This window comes from Pseudonaja textilis, chromosome 2 (genome assembly GCF_049901715.1).
Source record: "Pseudonaja textilis isolate UNSWEBS1 chromosome 2, rPseTex1.2, whole genome shotgun sequence".
NCBI classification, from domain to species: Eukaryota; Metazoa; Chordata; class Lepidosauria; order Squamata; family Elapidae; genus Pseudonaja; species Pseudonaja textilis.
Window position 1 is genome coordinate 5002386 of NC_141991.1, and position 17315 is coordinate 5019700.

The following is a 17315-nucleotide window of genomic DNA, read 5'->3' on the forward strand; positions in this document are numbered from 1 at the left end:
GCCTCCTGGGAGTAAAAACAGGACGCGGGAAACGTCTCCTGCATGCGCCCTGCAGCCTGCACATGCGTGGCAAAGACCTGAAAATCAGCTGGCCGGTGGGAGGTGTGCGCATATGCACGGTGGAGCTGAGCTGGGGCGATGGCTCAAGTGCCCGCAGAGAGGGCTGTCCATGCCACCTTTGGCACGCACGCCATTGTTTCGCCATCACGGTTCTAGAAGGCAGTATTTTCAATATTAAACAAAGATCAAGAGCACAAGGGCATAACTTCATACTGTTGGAAATAATTCAAAGCCAACAACAACAACCACAAAATTGGATCATTGAAAACAAAGAGGATTTATTAAAAAGAAATATTAAACCGTTTGCAAAGCGCCGGTGGTTTCGGAACCTCAACAAGCAGGTTCAAATCAAAAGCCACACCTTTAAATTCCAAAACATACTTTATATACAGTTTCATCTCGTCACCCAAGTTCCCTCCTTGAAATTCATTCCCTCCCGAATTCAAGCTCATTGGATTTTCCCTCAGGTGTTGCAGCTAATCCCAGGATGTCTCCAAGGAAAATTGCCTCCTTTCCTTCTGTTCTCATCCGTACCGCTCCATACATCTTACTTTGGCTGCCCACATGGCATCTTTAAGGAATGTAGCATCCCCTCATCAGGGCCTCTTTCTAAGCTCATCATATACTAGCACTTTTCCAAAGAGATTATAACAACCCCACCAAACATAATAATAACATAAAAGGCATGCATACATAAGATAAAAAATATAAAAAGGCTTAACAATGGAGCATGCCAAAAGTATAAAAGCAAAGCATGTATATACAGGGAGATATATTTCATTTGATAACAGATTAATAGAATTGGAAGGGACCCTGCAAGGTCATCCAGTCCAACCCTCTATTTGTGAAACCTTTAACCATCTTATATACCCTTTTATTTTTGAATTTACTTATTTCTAACAATACTGAAAGGAGGGAAACTCAAAAGTAATGTTAGAAAGTATTACTTCACAGAAAGAGTAGTGGAAGGTTGCAACCAACTTCTAGCAGAAATAATGGGTCAATCATAATAACTGAGTTTAAGCATGTGTGGGATAAACACATGTCCATCATCTGACAAAAATGTAAAATAATTTTGAAAAAAGGCAGGCTTGAGGGACCACTAGTATTTTGTCCTGCAATCAATTTTCTCTGTTTTGACTGTTTGTGCATCCAAGCAGTACACTGACCCTCTGAACATCACAGTAGATAAAAACATTGACCCTGGTAATCATGTTTCTTATCTTCAGTGTAGTTCCCATCAATCAGCAGACATTCGGTTGGCAAGCCATTGGCTCAGCTATATGAAAATCAGTTCCAGGTTGGTTGTGTCATTGTTTGCACTGATCCGTGAGTTTGGAGATGAGTTAATTTAGTCTTGCATGGGTTTGATTAACCATAAGCCAACACATGAAGAACGGTTACAGGAACTGGGCATGGCTAGTCTAGTGAAGAGAAGGACCAGGAGAGACATGATAGCAGTCTTTCAATATTTGAGGGGCTGCCACAGAGAGGAGGAAGGGGTCAAGCTATTTTCTAAAGCACCTGTAGGCCAGACAAGGAATAATGGATGGAAAATGAACAAGGAGAGATTTAACATAGAAATAAGGAGAAACTTTCTGACAGGGAGAACAATCAGCTTCCCCTCGGCAGTTGTGGGAGGGCCATCACTTGAAACTTTCAAGAAGAAATTGGACTCCCATATGTCAAAAATGGTGTAGGGTCTCCTGCTTGGGCTGGACTAGATGACCTACAAGGTCCCTTCCAACTCTGATTATCTGTTATCTAAATACAGATTCAGATACAGATAATCAGAGTTGGAAGGGAACTTGTAGGTCATCTAGTCCAAACCCCACACCCAAGCGGGAGACCCTACACCATTTCTGACAAATGGCAGTCCAATCTCTTCTTGCAAATCTCAAGTGATGAAGCTCCCACAACTTCTGAAGGCAAAGCTGTTCCATGGGTTGATTGTTCTCACTGTCAGAAAGTTTCTCCTTATTTCCAGGTTGAATCTCTCCTTGTTCAGTTTCCATCCATTATTTCTTGTCTGGCCTTTGGGTGCTTTGGGAAATAGCTTCACTCCTTCCTCTCTGTGGCAGCCCCTCAAATATTGGAAGACTGCTATCATGTCTTCCCTGGTCCTTCTCTTCTCTAGACCAGCCAAGCCCAGTTCCTGCAACTGTTCTTCGTATGTTTTTGCCTCCAGTCCCCTAATCATCCTGGTTGCTCTTCTCTGTACTTTTTCTAGTCTCAACATCTTTTTTATAATGTGGTGACCAAAACTGGATGCAGTACTCTAGGTGTAAGGCTTTATAGAGTGATATTAGTACTTCCCTTGATCTTGACTGTATCTCTCTGTTAATGCAACTTAGGACTGCATTAGCTTTTTTGGCGGCTGCTGCACACTGCTGGCTCCTATATAGCTGGTTGTCCACTAAGACTCCAAGATCCCTCTCACAGTTCCTGCTATTGAGCCTGGTTTCACCCAGTCTATATGTGTACTTTTGGTTTTTCTTGCCTAAGTGTAGGACTTTACTTTTCTCTATATTGAATTTCATTTTATTAGATATGGCCCAGTGTTCTAGTCTGTCAAGATCCATCTGGAACTTGAGCCTATCTTCTTGGGTGTTAAGTTATTCCTGCCAGCTTAGTATCATCTGCAAATTTGGTAAGTTCCCCTTCTATTCCCTCATCTAAGTCATTAATGAAGATATTGAAGAGTACTGGGCCTAAGAGGGCACCTTGTGGCACCTCACTGCTTACTTCCCTCCATGTAGACTTAGACCCATGAAAGACTACTCCTTGAGTACAGTTTGCCAGCCAGTTGTGAATCCATCTAGTGGTGGTGCTATCTATTCCACCTTTTTCTAGCTTACTAAGAAGTAGGTTGTGGTCTACTTTATCGAATGCCTTGCTGAAATCTAAATATATTATGTCCACAGTATTTCGCTGTCTACTAATATAGTCACTATGTTGAAGAATGAAATAAGATTAGTTTGGCATGATCTGTTTTTAACAAACCCGTGCTGACTGCTAGTTATTACTTGTTTCTAGATGTTGGCAGATCTGTTTTTTTTATTATCTTTTCCAGTATTTTCCCGGGTACTGATGTTAGGCTGATTATAGACTGGGTTTGTTTTTTTTCTTTTTTTGAAGATGGGAACCACATCAGCTCTTTTCCAGTCCTCTGGTAGTTCCCTGGTGCTCCAGGATTTTTGAAAGATATGGTGCAGTGGTTCTGAGATGACCTCTGCCATCTCCTTTAAAACTCTGGGATGTAATCCATCAGGCCCCGGTGATTTGTTTTCATCAAGATCAGACAGGTGTTCTCTTACTATTTTTTTGCTTATTTTAACTTTTATTTCTGTTCTGTCTTTTACAGTTGTTTTTGATGGGTTGAGCTATAGTTTCTTTTTGTGTGAAGACAGAGGCAAAGAATGAGTTAAGCAGTTCTGCTTTCTCTCTGTTGCCTGTTACTTCCTTGCCATCTTCTCTCTTTAGTGGACCGACTCCTTGATTTTTTTCTTGTTATTTATATGTTGGAAGAAACTTTTTTTTACTATCTTTGACTTTTGTTGCAAGTCTTTGTTCGTTCGGAGCCTTTGCTATCCTGACTTCGTCTTTGCAGGTTCTGGCTATCTGCTGATATTCTGCCTTAGTTGTATGTCCTTCTTTCCATTTTTTGTACTTGTCCTTTTTTTCTTTCAATTTGCCAAAGAGATCTTTGTGTAGCCATGCTGGTTTCTTCTTGGATTTCTTGTTTTTCTTTCTCAGTGGTATTTGTGCTGGTCTGGGCTTCTATGATCATACTTTTTAGAGTTTCCCGAGATTCTTGAGTTGTTTTCCCCTTTAGGATTTTCATCCATGGAATCTTTCCCAAGTTCTCTCTGAGTTTATTGAAATCAGATCTTTTAAAATCCAAGACTCTGGTGTCATTATGTTCTGTTGCTTGTGTTTGTGTTATATTGAATTCTAGTATGACACTATCACTCTCACCCAAGGTTCCTGCAGTTTCAACTCCCTCCAAATACAAACCAAATTCAAGCAGAAAAAAAATGAAAGAAATAATAGAAAAAGTGCAATAAGAAAAATAGAAAAAAAATAGTAAAAGAGAAATACATAAAGAAAGATATTAAGGTATAAAAATCGTATTATTCACAGAAGTTACAGAACAAATATATTTTAATCTCTCTTTCTCCCTCTTTCTCTCCTCCTTTCTACAATTTAGCTGCCTAATGGTCAAAACCATAAATCACAAGTTTTTTTTCTTTTCATTTTTACCCAAAACATCCATAAATGGTGTCCAATCACCAATAAATATATTGTGCTTCTCTAGTCAAAGAAATTAATTTATCCATTTCGGCAAAAACATCAGTCATTTCCCCATAGTAGATATTGTCAAATCTTTCCACCTCTGTGCATACAGCAAACTCATAGCAGTAATCATATGTTGAAATAATCTTCCATGGGTTTTTCCCCCCCGTTTATCCATCAATCCTAAAAGGAAAAGTCCTGGCTTTGCGGGCAACCAGAATCCTGAGCTATTTCATCACGCTTTCCGCCCTTTTTTTCCTCCCTGATTTCTTCTTCCTTTTCTCCCAAAAGCCACTGCATCGTCCTTTGTTTGCTTCACTTCTATCTATCCAATTGGGAATTTTGCTTTCTCCCCCGCCCCCCCCCCCATGCTGACGCTGCTTGGCTTCCTGAGGGTTAAAACCACCGAGCAGATGATTCCCTAGAGGAGATGGGATTGGGAAGGAAGCGGGAAAGCCTCCGCAGGAAATACGCTTCCCCATCAATGACTTTCCCCCCCTCTCCCTCTTGCGCGAAAGTGGGTTCCTGCTTCCTCGCCTCTGCCTTGCATTGATTGCTCCCCTTTTTTTGGAAGGACTGCTGAGCCTCACTGCCTGGCCCCATAGGGTGGGTTCCCGAGGCTGCAGGAGGAGGGGAAGGGCACATCAAGATTAAGGCGAAGGGATGCTGGGCAGAGGGAGCTGGAAAGCTCAAAGGGACCATAAGGAGACACAGACGATTTGGTCCTGTCCCGCCCAGCGACGTTTTTATTTATATAAAGTTACATTTAGGTCTTGTTTTGTGGAGGTTAACATTGGCCGAAATGGCTTACCTATTTCAAAGATAAAACACCTCACTAATGTTGTAGCAATATATTAATCTGTATTCAACTAGAAGGGATAATAATCAATCTCTAAAGAAAAGCGAAATACCACTCACGCATCATCACAAAATCTCCAGAACCATAAAAGCCTACAAACTTGAAATTTGGCACATACGTTCCTCTTGGGTTCTAGGTGCTCACTAAGAAAGGATTTTTCAAAATGACCATCAGAGCATTAATATTTCATATATTATTAACACACTCTGATGCTAAGGAGTTCTACTCCCCCGTCCCACCTGAAAAGAAACCTGTTTCAAATGCAAAACACAAGCAGAGCAGAGGAGTTTCAGTTTCCGTTTTACAGCACCAAGCAGCTTTAGTACAGAACAGTTGAGCTAAGCCACGCCCAGGCTCCATCCTGTCTCCTTGCTTGCACAGCAAATACTGTTTCAGTTTCCAAACAGCCCTCAACTCTCTCACACTGACAAGACACTAGCCAGATGAATACTGATGGATGCTGGTAGGCAGAGGCAGAATTTTTTCCCTCTTATTTTCCTCCCCCCAAACTAAGCCCAATCACACAGTTTTATAGCGAAGCACGGGGATAAGAGCTAGTATATATAGTTACATTTAACTCTGTTTTCTGGAGTTAACACTGGCTGAAATGGCTTCCCTATTTCAAAGATAAAACACCTCACTAATGTAGCAATAGATTAATCAGTATTCAGCTAGTGGGGATAATGTATGGGGTTTCTTATACACCTTTTTAAAAATGTTTTGATTGTTTTTTGTTTTGTGTAGGAAGCCCCACCTAGATAATGAAATATTTTTGGGAATAGTAAAAGAGGTTTATCCGTCTATCTGTCTGTCTGTCTGTCTGCCTGCCTGCCTGCTCTCTCTCTCTCTCTCTCTCTCTCTCTCTCTCTCTCTCTCTCTCATATATAATCTGTCTATATCTCTATCATCTATTATCTGTCTATCTTTCTGTCATCTATTATCTGCCTATATCTATCTATTTTTTATTTATTTATTTGATTTGATTGTCAATAGTTTACAAGGTAATAGGTATAAGTATATACATAATTATGAATACATGAAATGGGTACATATAAGAAAAATAAAAGAACAGAAATAAAAATAAAAATAAACAAAAATAAAAGAATAAAAGGACAGGGACGGTAGGCACGTTGGTGCACTTATGCATGCATCTGTCTGTCTGTCTGTCTGTCTATCTATCTATCTATCTATCTATCTATCTATCTATCTATCTATCTGAGCATACACTACAATATCCAATTTAGTATGAACAACGTTGAAACTTCCCTCCATTCATTTCTGTTTCCTCTCCTTTTTTCCATTTTCCTCCCCACCCCCCTTTCTAGCAGGGTCTTTTGATTTCTGGAAGAAAATTGTCATTAAAGCTATCAATGCATATCAATTAACAGTTATAATCTGTTGCTTCCCCCTTTCTCCCATGTTGCATTTAGCAAAGAAACCCTTCTTATTTTTATACTGGTGTCAAACTTAATACTGGTGTAAATTTTAAAAAACACAGAAAATTTAAAATAATCTTAAAATATATAGTTGGATATAAGCTGGATGCTATGTTAATATTGTTAGAAAAATGTGAACAAATTGTTTGAAATCCCTTTTCCTGGTTCTTGCTAATATTTTCCAGTAAGGCAACTCCAGAGTACAATGGATTTGCATTTTACTCAGAAATAAAGTAGCTTTTAAAAAAAAAACCCTGCTACAATTCTACTTCCTCCTTCCTGGGTTTTAAGACAACAGTAAAAATTGCAGCATTTTTATATAACCTAGGAGGAAGTTATGTTTAGAATGTTAGAATGTATTGGTGGGCACTTTGATTTTTTTTTTTAAATAAACTGCTTACGATGCTGAGATTTTTGTTGTTTTCAATGGGTTTAATTTTATTGAGGGCTTTTATGACATTTCTGAAGGGGAGCTCACAATTTAATCAGAATAGAGCTGGAAGAACCTTGAAGGTCTTCTAGTCTAACCCCCTGCTCAAGCAGGTGACTCTATACCCATGATGGCGAACCTATGGCACGCATGCCACAGGTGGCACGCAGAGCCATTTGTACCGGCATGTGAGCTTCAGGCAAATTTACCTCACTGCGTATGCATGTGCCTCACAGCTGATTTTTGGCCAGTTTGAGGCCTTTTTTGGCCTCCCAAAGGCTTGAGGAAGGCTTCTGCAGGCTTCTGCCGGTTTTGCAGGCCGAAAACTAGCCCCGTTTCGTCATTTCCTGTTTTTCTGAAAATACCGGAAGTGATGAAATGGGGCTAGTTTTTGGCCTGCAAAGCTTGCAGAAGCCTGCAGAAGCCTTCCTAAAGCCTCTGGGAGGCCGAAAAAGGCCCCAAACCGGCTGAAAATCAGCTGTGAGGCACGCTGCAGGTAAGGGAGCAGTGGCAGGGGTGGGTAGGTGGGGATTGCGCATGCATGAGTAGTGGGCATGGGGTGGCACGCATTGCGTTACGGGTGCTGGCATGTGATCGTGCAAGCGTGCGCACAGTTTTTGCAACAGGAGCCCCAAAAGGTTAGCCACCACTGCCCTATACCATTTCAGACAAGTGGCTGTCCAGTCTCTTCTTAAAAACCTCCAATGATTTTAAAGAAAAGACTGGATAGCCACATGTCTGAAATGGTGTAGGTCAAGGGTCTTCAAACTTGTCAAGTTTAAGACTTGGGGACTTCAACTCCCAGATTTCCTGAGCTAACATGACTGGAGGAGGAATTCTGGGAGTTGAAGTCCACAAGTCTGAAAGCTGTCAAGTTTGAAGACCCCTGGTATAAGGTCTCCTGCTTAATGTACTAGACTAAAAGACCTCCAAGAGCTGTTCAGACCTTTATAGATGAACAGCATAAAGATATAATAAATAAGTAGCTATGGGTTCTTCTGAGTGTTACATGTTATACCTAAATGAATTTCTTTGAATAATCCAGCTTGGATATTGAATTAAATACCTAACTTTGAGAAGTAACTGTCCCTACTTGGTTATGTGTCCCCAAGGGAGTTAGTTATGACCTGACACTTCTCAAAGAGTGGAAGGTAAATTGAGCTGTGCAAGTTATCATAGAATAACAAGAGTTGGAAGGCACCTTGGAGGTCATCTAGTCCAACCCCCCTGCTTGTTTGAACGATCCTTATTTCTCCAAGCCTTTGAATCCACTTGCTTTTATTTCCAGAAAAAGCTCTTCTTGCTAATGATAGCATGATTTTTCAATGAAAGTGGGTTTTTTTTGTTTTTTGTTTTGTATTGCGGTTTCTCTGTTGCCTTGAAATGGAATTGGATAGGAGAGAGGGGGATTTTGTTAGCATCGCTGATGTTTTCTTTGGTGGGAAATCCAGAAATGAACACACAAGGCAATACATGGTGAATACACTTCCTGAGTCATGACCCCAGAGCAATCAAAATTCCAGCAGTATCTGATCAGTTTCCCAAGCATCTATGATAGAATATCATATTACCTACGTATATATATAAAACCATTGAGAGAAAAGAATTACAAGTTACTCTTTTATAATGGAATTTTTATGTAGTTAGACTAGAAGATTCTTCTTTGCTCTTTCTGATGCTTTTCTGTTAGCTTTTTCTTTTTGCTGTATAAAACGTCCACCCTAAAACCTAAAGTGTATTCAGTACAAGTACATCATACATTTTATTTATTCATTTTTATTTATATTATTTATTTGATGTGTTAATCGCTTAGAAAATAATAGGTATAAGTACTGTATAAACATGAGTAAGAATACAGAAAATAGGTACGGGACAATAGGACAGGGACGGCAGGCATGATTGTGCACTTATGCACACCCCTTACAGACCTCTTAGGAATGGGGTGAGGTCAGTAGTGGATAGTTTGAGGTTAAAGAAGTGCGGGTTTGAGGATGTAACTACAGAGTCAGGTAGTACGTGCCAGGCATTGATCACTCTGTTGCTGAAGTCGTACTTTCTGCAATCAAGTTTGGAGTGGTTTACATTGAGTTTGTATCTGTTGTGTGCTCTTATATTATTGCGATTGAAGCTGAAGTAGTCATTGACTGGTAGGACGTGGTAGCAGATAATTTTGTGTACTACGCTTAAGTCCAACTGTTGGCGGCGTAGTTCAAGATTGTCCAAGCCCAAAATTTCAAGTCTGGCGATGTAGGGTATTCTGTTGCGAGCAGAGGAGTGTAGTACTCTTCTTGTGAAATACTTCTGGACTCACTCAATTGTATTAATGTCTGATATACAGTGCAGATTCCAGACAGATGAGCGGTATTCGAGTATTGGTCTAGCAAAGGTTTTGTATGCCCTAGTTAGCAATTCAATATTTCTAGAGGAGAAGCTTCGTAAGATTAGATTTACAACTCTTAATGCCTTTTTGGCAATGCTGTTACAGTGAGCTCGTTGTTATGAGGGACATCCTCCCCAGGTAAAAGCCCAGCTGTAAAACAAGATAAGACACTGAAACACAGAAAACAATGTCATGCTGACTCTCCAGCTTATAGTTTATCTCATTTTAGGATATAGAGAATAATGGGTGTGCAGGGAGGGCTTCTTAGGCATGGCGTGTTGTGTGCAGGGGTATAAAATGCGTTGTCTGAATATGGAAGCTTGCTCTTCTTGTACCCAATCCACTTTGGAAGGGACTTGAAGGCCCGTTTGCAAATGCTTATTTTCCTTAATCAACCTTTGAATTGTGAACCAGACCTGTTCCTGTGTTGTGAGTATTGAATGATTCGGTTCTTACATCTCACACCATCACGATTTCTCTCTTTCTCTTCTGAAAGGACATTAGAGGCCCAAACACTTATTTTCTGATTTTTTTTTTCCTTAGATATTTTCTAAGATATTTGATTTTTTCCCCCCCAGATATTTTCTGATAACAAATTGCCAAGTGAATTTTTGTAGCTGGAGAATTGCTTCTTTTATTTCTCAACTGGAGTTTCCAAGTGTGGGAAGAAATATCCATCTGGTTCCATTCCGAGCCGGGAGAAAGGCCCTGGAGACAAAATGGATTTTGAAGACCTATTTGGAAAGAGGGTCCATTTCACAGGTGGGTATTCGGCAGGTTCTGACCAGATCTAGAGAACAGGTAGCGGAAATTTTGAGTAATTCGGAGAACCGGCAAATACCATCTCTGACTGGAGACTTTACAGTATCCTTCCCTTGCCACGTCCACCAAGCCACGCCCACAGAACAGTAGTAAAAAAAAATTGAATCCCACCACTAATCCATTTATTGATGAACAGAACCATCAAGCACCTGGTTCTGGTGCAGATGGCAAAATGGAGTTCAGAGTGAGGGGTTTTTATACCTTCTCTTGGGCTTTGCACTTGAACTTCCTGTTCCTGTGCAAGAACGTGTATTCTGTTGGCTGTTGTCAGACTCCCATGGGGCCATAGGGGTTATAGCTGGCTCTATAGGCAAAGTGCAAATCCTAGGTGTTTGTCTAAGCTCCCAGGTTTGGTTGATGTTTGGAGTGTTCTGAGATGATGCAATGAAGGGGTTTTTGTTTTGAAAGGGTGTTGGGCAACTCCTATTGTGGCTTAATGGCTTTGCCCTTTGTCAGATCTTGAGTGACAGCTAATCCTACCATTCTGCCTTTGTCTCAAAATATCCTGTCTTGAAAGGATTGCCAAATCTGCGTTTCTAAAAGCTGCCCTCGGTATCTGCTGGAGGCAGGGAGATTGAGTCTGCTTCCTGTCTTTTAAGAGCATGTTTTTCCATTTCTCCTTTTGGGAAATATAATAATCTGCTCTTTTTAAAAAAATTCCTTAATTTATTTTTTTTTAATTCCTCAAAATATTTCATTCTTCTAGGAGGGCGTGGCTTCCTACAATAGCATTGAGTTTTGTTTGGTAGATTTGGAATTGTATAATTCGTCAGGAGGAACACCTTTCAAATCCTCTTTCTCAACTTTGTTCAGGTTTATACGTCATTTTCAAACATTTTTCTTTTTTTCCCTAAGCTAAGAAAAGCTCTAAAGATGAAAAGCTCTTCAGAAGGAAAATATAGATAGACATCATCAGGCTTAGTGGACATGTAAAAATGCTAAAAATGATTTCAAATACATACTTTGATACAGAGGATTTTGAAGATCAGTAGTCAGTTGAAGGCATAACTTTCCCTTTTTGGATTAATGGATAAACAGATTGACTTTTAAATATGTAATCTGGAATGATCCAAATCTGTTTTGGTGTTTTACAGTAGGGTTCATATCCCAAAATTTGCAACATTTGTAAAAGGAAAGCTGTATACCTGACAAAAGGCTTTCCCAACTGTCTGAATAGATATAAAATCTGGAAAGATCTGGAAAGTCTGGCTTTAATTTAAGATCACAATGTGCCAAAAATGAACTTAAGCAGAGGCTTTGAAGAACAAAATCTAACTTTAATTGATCAATAACATTAGGGTAAGACCTATCCTCACATACACATAGGGGTGGGATTCTACCAGTTCGCACCTATTCGCTAGAACCGGTTGTTAACGTTCTAAGCAGTTCGGAGAATCGGTTGTTAGAAGAAATTACTGGTCTAATCCTGTAAGGAACGCAGGAAGGAAACATTCTGGTGTTGCTTACAGAAACTGCCTCTCCGTTAACCCTTATTACATTCTTGGCAGGACTAGACTTCCTGTCTCAGGAACATCTCTGGAGTTTTTTTCCCTTCCTTTGCTGGTACTTTGCTTGTGTGGGGTGACCATTGAAAAAAGTGACTTATGACCGTTTTTTACACTTGTGACTGTTGCAGCATCCCCACACTCACGAGAGGCCAGGCAAGGAGATGCATGCCTCTATGTGAGTGATGTTGAGTTGGCCACGCCCAGCCAGTAACATGACCACCAAGCCATGTCCATCAACTAAGCCACGCCCACAGAACCGGTTGTTAAAAAAATTGAATCCCACCACTGCATACACACAAGATGTGAGGAAGGCTACAAAGCATATAGAGCAAGTAGAATCTTCTTATACCTTTAAGATCCTTTAGAAGTAGAGTAACTTCCGCTTCTCACATACACACTCTAACTCTCTTACTTAGATTTACATCTTTCCTGCAAAAGACAAATGTCCTTCTGGCATTGTTTACCTTTCTTTATCCTTTCTCCTATTGTCCTGCTAATTGATCACAATTGACCACTTAAGGAGGCTATTAACAGCATACTTCAAAGGTGTGGATTCCTCCGGATGGAGGCAGTTACATTCCCAGAGGGGTACATTACCTTCCCAGGGGGTGATGTTGGGGTGAAACATATCAATCCAGGGAAACAGATGGCTTGAGATTGATTTAGATAGGACAATCATGTGCCTTAACGGGAGAGAGATGTAACTGATTGCAGGCATGTATTATAATTGTTTTATAACAAATGAAAGGTTAAGGAAACCTTTTCTATAACAGCAAGATAAGAAATGCCGATAGAGAGTGATAAATGCTGAACAGAAATACTTCTACATACGCAAGAAAACAAATGCCTAACAGCAAGATAACAAAGGCCTATAGAGTAACTCTCTACTTAATGCTATAATATATTCCACTACATTTATTTATTTATTACCCTTCAGATGAAAAGCTGTTTGCTTGAGTCCCAGTTATTTCTCATTTCTGCCTCTCTGGAAATAATATTGACATGTCCTCCACTGTTGGCAAGCCATAAGCTTTGGGCTGAACAAAATACATTTTTTTTCATGCATTATCTCTCTTTTAATCTTTATGTAGTATCAACATAAATATTTACATTTTCTTACACAAAGAGGATTATTATTTTTAATTACACTAAAGCACTTAACCCACAGAAGAAACTGCTGTGTATATTAGGTGAAATAAAAGTAGAAACAGTGCCCTGATTTATAGAGGCACACGACACAACTGGGTTTTGTATTTAACTTTCATTAAATGATTAAGTAGCATCGAGTCAGTGTTAGGCATTCCGGAAAACCTCAACTCCAATAAATAACTCCGAGACAGAAATTTTCTCAAAAGTTTCCTTTTATTAGAGTAGTAAACTGGCACACTTGGGAAATCCCGAATCTGAAAGTTCCAGGTTTCCCTCCAATAAGTCAAAAAATTACAAATCCACTCCTTGCACCCATCATTCATCACATGCCCCAATCACCATCCGTCCCGACTTGAGATGTCTCCTCAACCACTCCTCACCCAGGTGCAGAAATAACATGACCTTGACTTTGAAGAAGAATGCTGTTATGTCTAACCACATACTTCCACAAAATGCCCCCCTCCCATTTTCCCAGGCTCAAGAATGTGGCAACGTGGAAGCTAATATGGCTTCCAAAGTTTAGCGACACTCTTCAGCATGATTTCCAATGGTGTTGTCTTCATTGCTAGCCTAATGAAATCCAGGGACCTCATCTTTCCCTTTTTCCTTCCATTTTTCCAAGTATTATGGACTTCTCAAAGAAATCGAGTTTCCATACAATGACAGAAATATGCCGGCCTGATGGTCCTTAATGCTTCAAATCGCAATTTGGGTTCAATGGGTCCTAGTGATCCATTGAACAATTGAGGGCAAAAGTGTTCTGACCAAAGCTTTGTTCAAATTAAGAAAACACACGCTGTGTGTAAAAGCAAACCTTCTTTAGGGCAACACTGGGAATTATTTGCATTCCCAGCCAAAACTTATTAAACACAATTGTCTGAGATAAGAGCACGCCTTTCAGGGTTGTAATAGTCTGGCAAGAAACAGATGTTCACTTAATTAGCAGATAAACCGACAGAAAGTTCCAGCAAAGACAAACCAGAGTTCGCAGGGCTGCAGTGAGGAATCAGAATCTAATGAACTTCTTTGCTTCCTGCAAAGATTTTATCATCTTTGCCTGTACTTTATCCCTTATGGGAGGGGCAATCACCTCCCAGCCTTACTCCCGAGTCGTCTCTGCTGCTTCAGCTGCTTTCTCCTAGCAGTTCTGCGCACACACGCACTGGGAACAGGCTCCCTGGGGTCCTCTACTTCGCTGCTACCAGGCTCCAAAGGCTCCAAAGGCAGCACCTCACTCCCAGGTGGTCCTGGCCCCATCCCTGCATCACATGCAGGACCCTCGTCCACGTCCTTGCCGGACTTCCCTTTCGTCCTCACTGTCCGATACCTCTGCCATCTGCACCGGCTGCCGAAGAACCACAAAAAAAAAAAAGAAGAACGGGCAACCAGAGAATGAGGTGGCTGGATGGAGTCAGTGAAATTGTCGGCATGGACTCCAGAAGAGGGTAGAGGAAAGGAAGGCCTGGAGGAACATTGTCCATAGGGTCACGATGGGTCCGACAGGACTTCGCAACTAACAACAACAACAGTGATCCATTATTTGTTTTCCTGGTTTTCTTGTGAGATCTTTAAAAGCCTTCTCTAGCAGCAACATTCAAAGGGGCTGCTACAGAACCTTATAGAAACAATAAAAGAGTTATTGCCACTTTAGTCACACAGAGTAATGTTCATTAATTTTGCACACACCTCCCCACTGGGATGGGATTCAATTTTTTTTTTAACTGCCGGTTCTGTGGGCCCGGCTTGGTGGGCGTGGCAGGGGAAGGATACTGTAAAATATCCATTCCCAACTTTTCCCTGGGGAAAAGTTACTGCAAAATCCCCATTCCCTTCCCACCCCATTAACCTGCTTTCCAGCTCCATTCTCCTGTGCAGGGCAACCAAAGAAGACCCAGCCGATCAGCTGGGACTCGGGAGGCAGAGAATAGATGGGGGCGGAGCCAGTCAGAGGTGGGATTTGCCGGTTCTCCGAACTACTCAAAATGTCCGCTACAGGTTCTCCAGAACTGGTCAGAACCTGCTGAATTACCACCTCTGCCTCTCCTGCAGTTCCATGCTACTAAGAATGAATTCTGACAGGTCAGGGCAGGGGTCTTCAAATTTGGCAACTTTCAGACTTGTGGACTTCAACACCCAGAATTCCTCAGCAAGCCAGGCTGGTTGAAATTGAAGTCCACGAGTCTTTTAATAGTTGCTAAGTATCTGATATTAGTACAGTGGAGAAAGTCCAGAAATATTTCAACAGAAGAGCTCTCCACTCCTCTACTCGTAGCAGAATACCTTATTCCACCAGACTTGAAATTCTAGACCTAGAAAACCTAGGACTACTCCGCCTTGGGTCTGATCTAAGTATAGTATATAAAATTATATATTGCAAGGTCCTACTTGTCAACGAATACTTCAGCTTTAACCACAACAATACAAGAGCACACAATAGATACAAACTCAAAGTAAACCTCACCAAACTTGATTGCAGGAAATAGGACTTCAGCAACAGAGTGGTCAATGTCTGGAATACTCTACCTGACTCTGTGGTTTCTTTCACAAACCCGCAAAAACTTTAACCTTAGACTGTCACTATTGACCTCACCCCTTTCCTAAGAGGTCTGTAGGTCTGTGCATAAGCGCCAATGTGCCTACCGTCCCTGTCCTATTGTTTCTTTTATTCTTCTTATATGTATCCATGTATTCATAACTATGTTTATACTTATACCTGTTATCTTATAATCGCTTGACAAAATAAAAATAAATAAATTAAATAAATAAAGTTTGGAGACCCCAGTCATAAGGGAATAATCCTACAAATTCAGGGCATCAACATCAACAAAACAGGTTAAAAAAACACAATCGCCTTGCTTTGCGATTCAGTCACTATCCCTAAAGGATTCTCTGCAGAATCATCTTATTGCATGGCAGGTGATCCTAGACATACAACAGTTCGTTTAGTGGCCATTCAAAGTTGCGACGGCACCGAAAAAAGGGACTTAGAACCGTTTTTGCAGCATTCCCCACGGCCACGTGATTAAAATTCAGAGGCTTGGCCACTGGTTCATATTTATGACGGTTGCAGTGTCCCGGGGGTCATGTGAGGGATCTTTTGTGACCTTCCGACGAGCAAAGTCAGAATCACGTCACCACCGTGTTGCTACCAATCAACCAATCAGAATAGACTTGGAAAGGGACCTTGGAGGTCATCTAGTCCAACCCCCTGCTCAAGCAGGAAGTAAGCAGTGGGGTGCCACAACGTTCTGTTAGGGTAATAAATAAAAGAAAGAAATAAAAAAAATATTATAGAGAGAGTAGAGAGTTATAGGCATATTTTATCTTGATGTTAGGCAGCTGTTTTCCTATGTATATATAGAAGTACAGTATTTATCTCTATGGGCATTTCTTATCTTATCCTGTTGTGGAAAATATTTCTCTAACCTTTCACGTGTTGTAAAACTAGCCTGCAATTAGTTATATCTCTCTCCTATGAAGACACATGGTTATCCCACCTGAATCCGTCTGGTTTAAATCTAAATCTAAATTTTACAATGCAGTTATTCTACTTCTAAAAGAATCTTAAGGTATAAGAAGAGTTACTTTCGTCTGTGTGCTTTGTAACTTTCCTCACATATCTGTGTGTATGAGAGAAGAGCTCTTACCCTTTTATTGATCAATAAAAGTTAGATTTTGTTCTTCAAAGCCTCTGCTTAAGTTAATTTTTGGCACAGCGTGATCTTAAGTTATAGCCGAACTTTACAGTTCCGTCTGAGGCCCAGTATTCTTCATTAATGATTTAGATGAGGGAATAGAAGGGGAATTTACCAAATTTGCAGATGATACTAAGCTGGCAGGAATAACTTAACACCCAAGAAGATAGGCTCAAGATCCAGATGGATCTTGACAGACTAGAACACTGGGCCGTATCTAACAAAATGAAATTCATTGTAGAGAAAAGTAAAATCCTACACTTAGGCAAGAAAAACCAAAAGTACACATATAGACTGGGTGAAACCAGGCTCAATAGCAGTAACTGGGAGAGGGATCTTGGAGTCTTAGTGGACAACCAGCTAAATAGGAGCCAGCAGTGTGCAGCAGCAGCAGCCAAAAAAAGCCAGTGCATCCCTAAGTTGCATTAACAGAGGGATCATACAATCAAGATCAAGTGAGGTACTAATACCACTCTATAAAGCCTTAGTAAGACCATACCTAGAGTACTGCATCCAGTTTTGATCACCACATTATAAAAACGATGTTGAGAGTCTAGAAAAAGTACAGAGAAGAGCAACCAGGATGATTAGGGGACTGGAGGCTAAAACATACAATGAACCGTTGCAGGAACTGGGCTTGGCTAGTCTAGTGAAGAGAAGGACCAGGGGAGACAGGATAG

General features: G+C 40.7%; 1 protein-coding gene across 1 annotated transcript in view; it reads right to left on the minus strand.

Moving 5' to 3' along the window:
- The window catches only part of LOC113450224 (uncharacterized), a 160044-nt gene that overhangs the window by 42858 nt on the left and 99871 nt on the right, over positions 1–17315 (minus strand). The gene's annotated exons all lie outside the window — the stretch shown is intronic.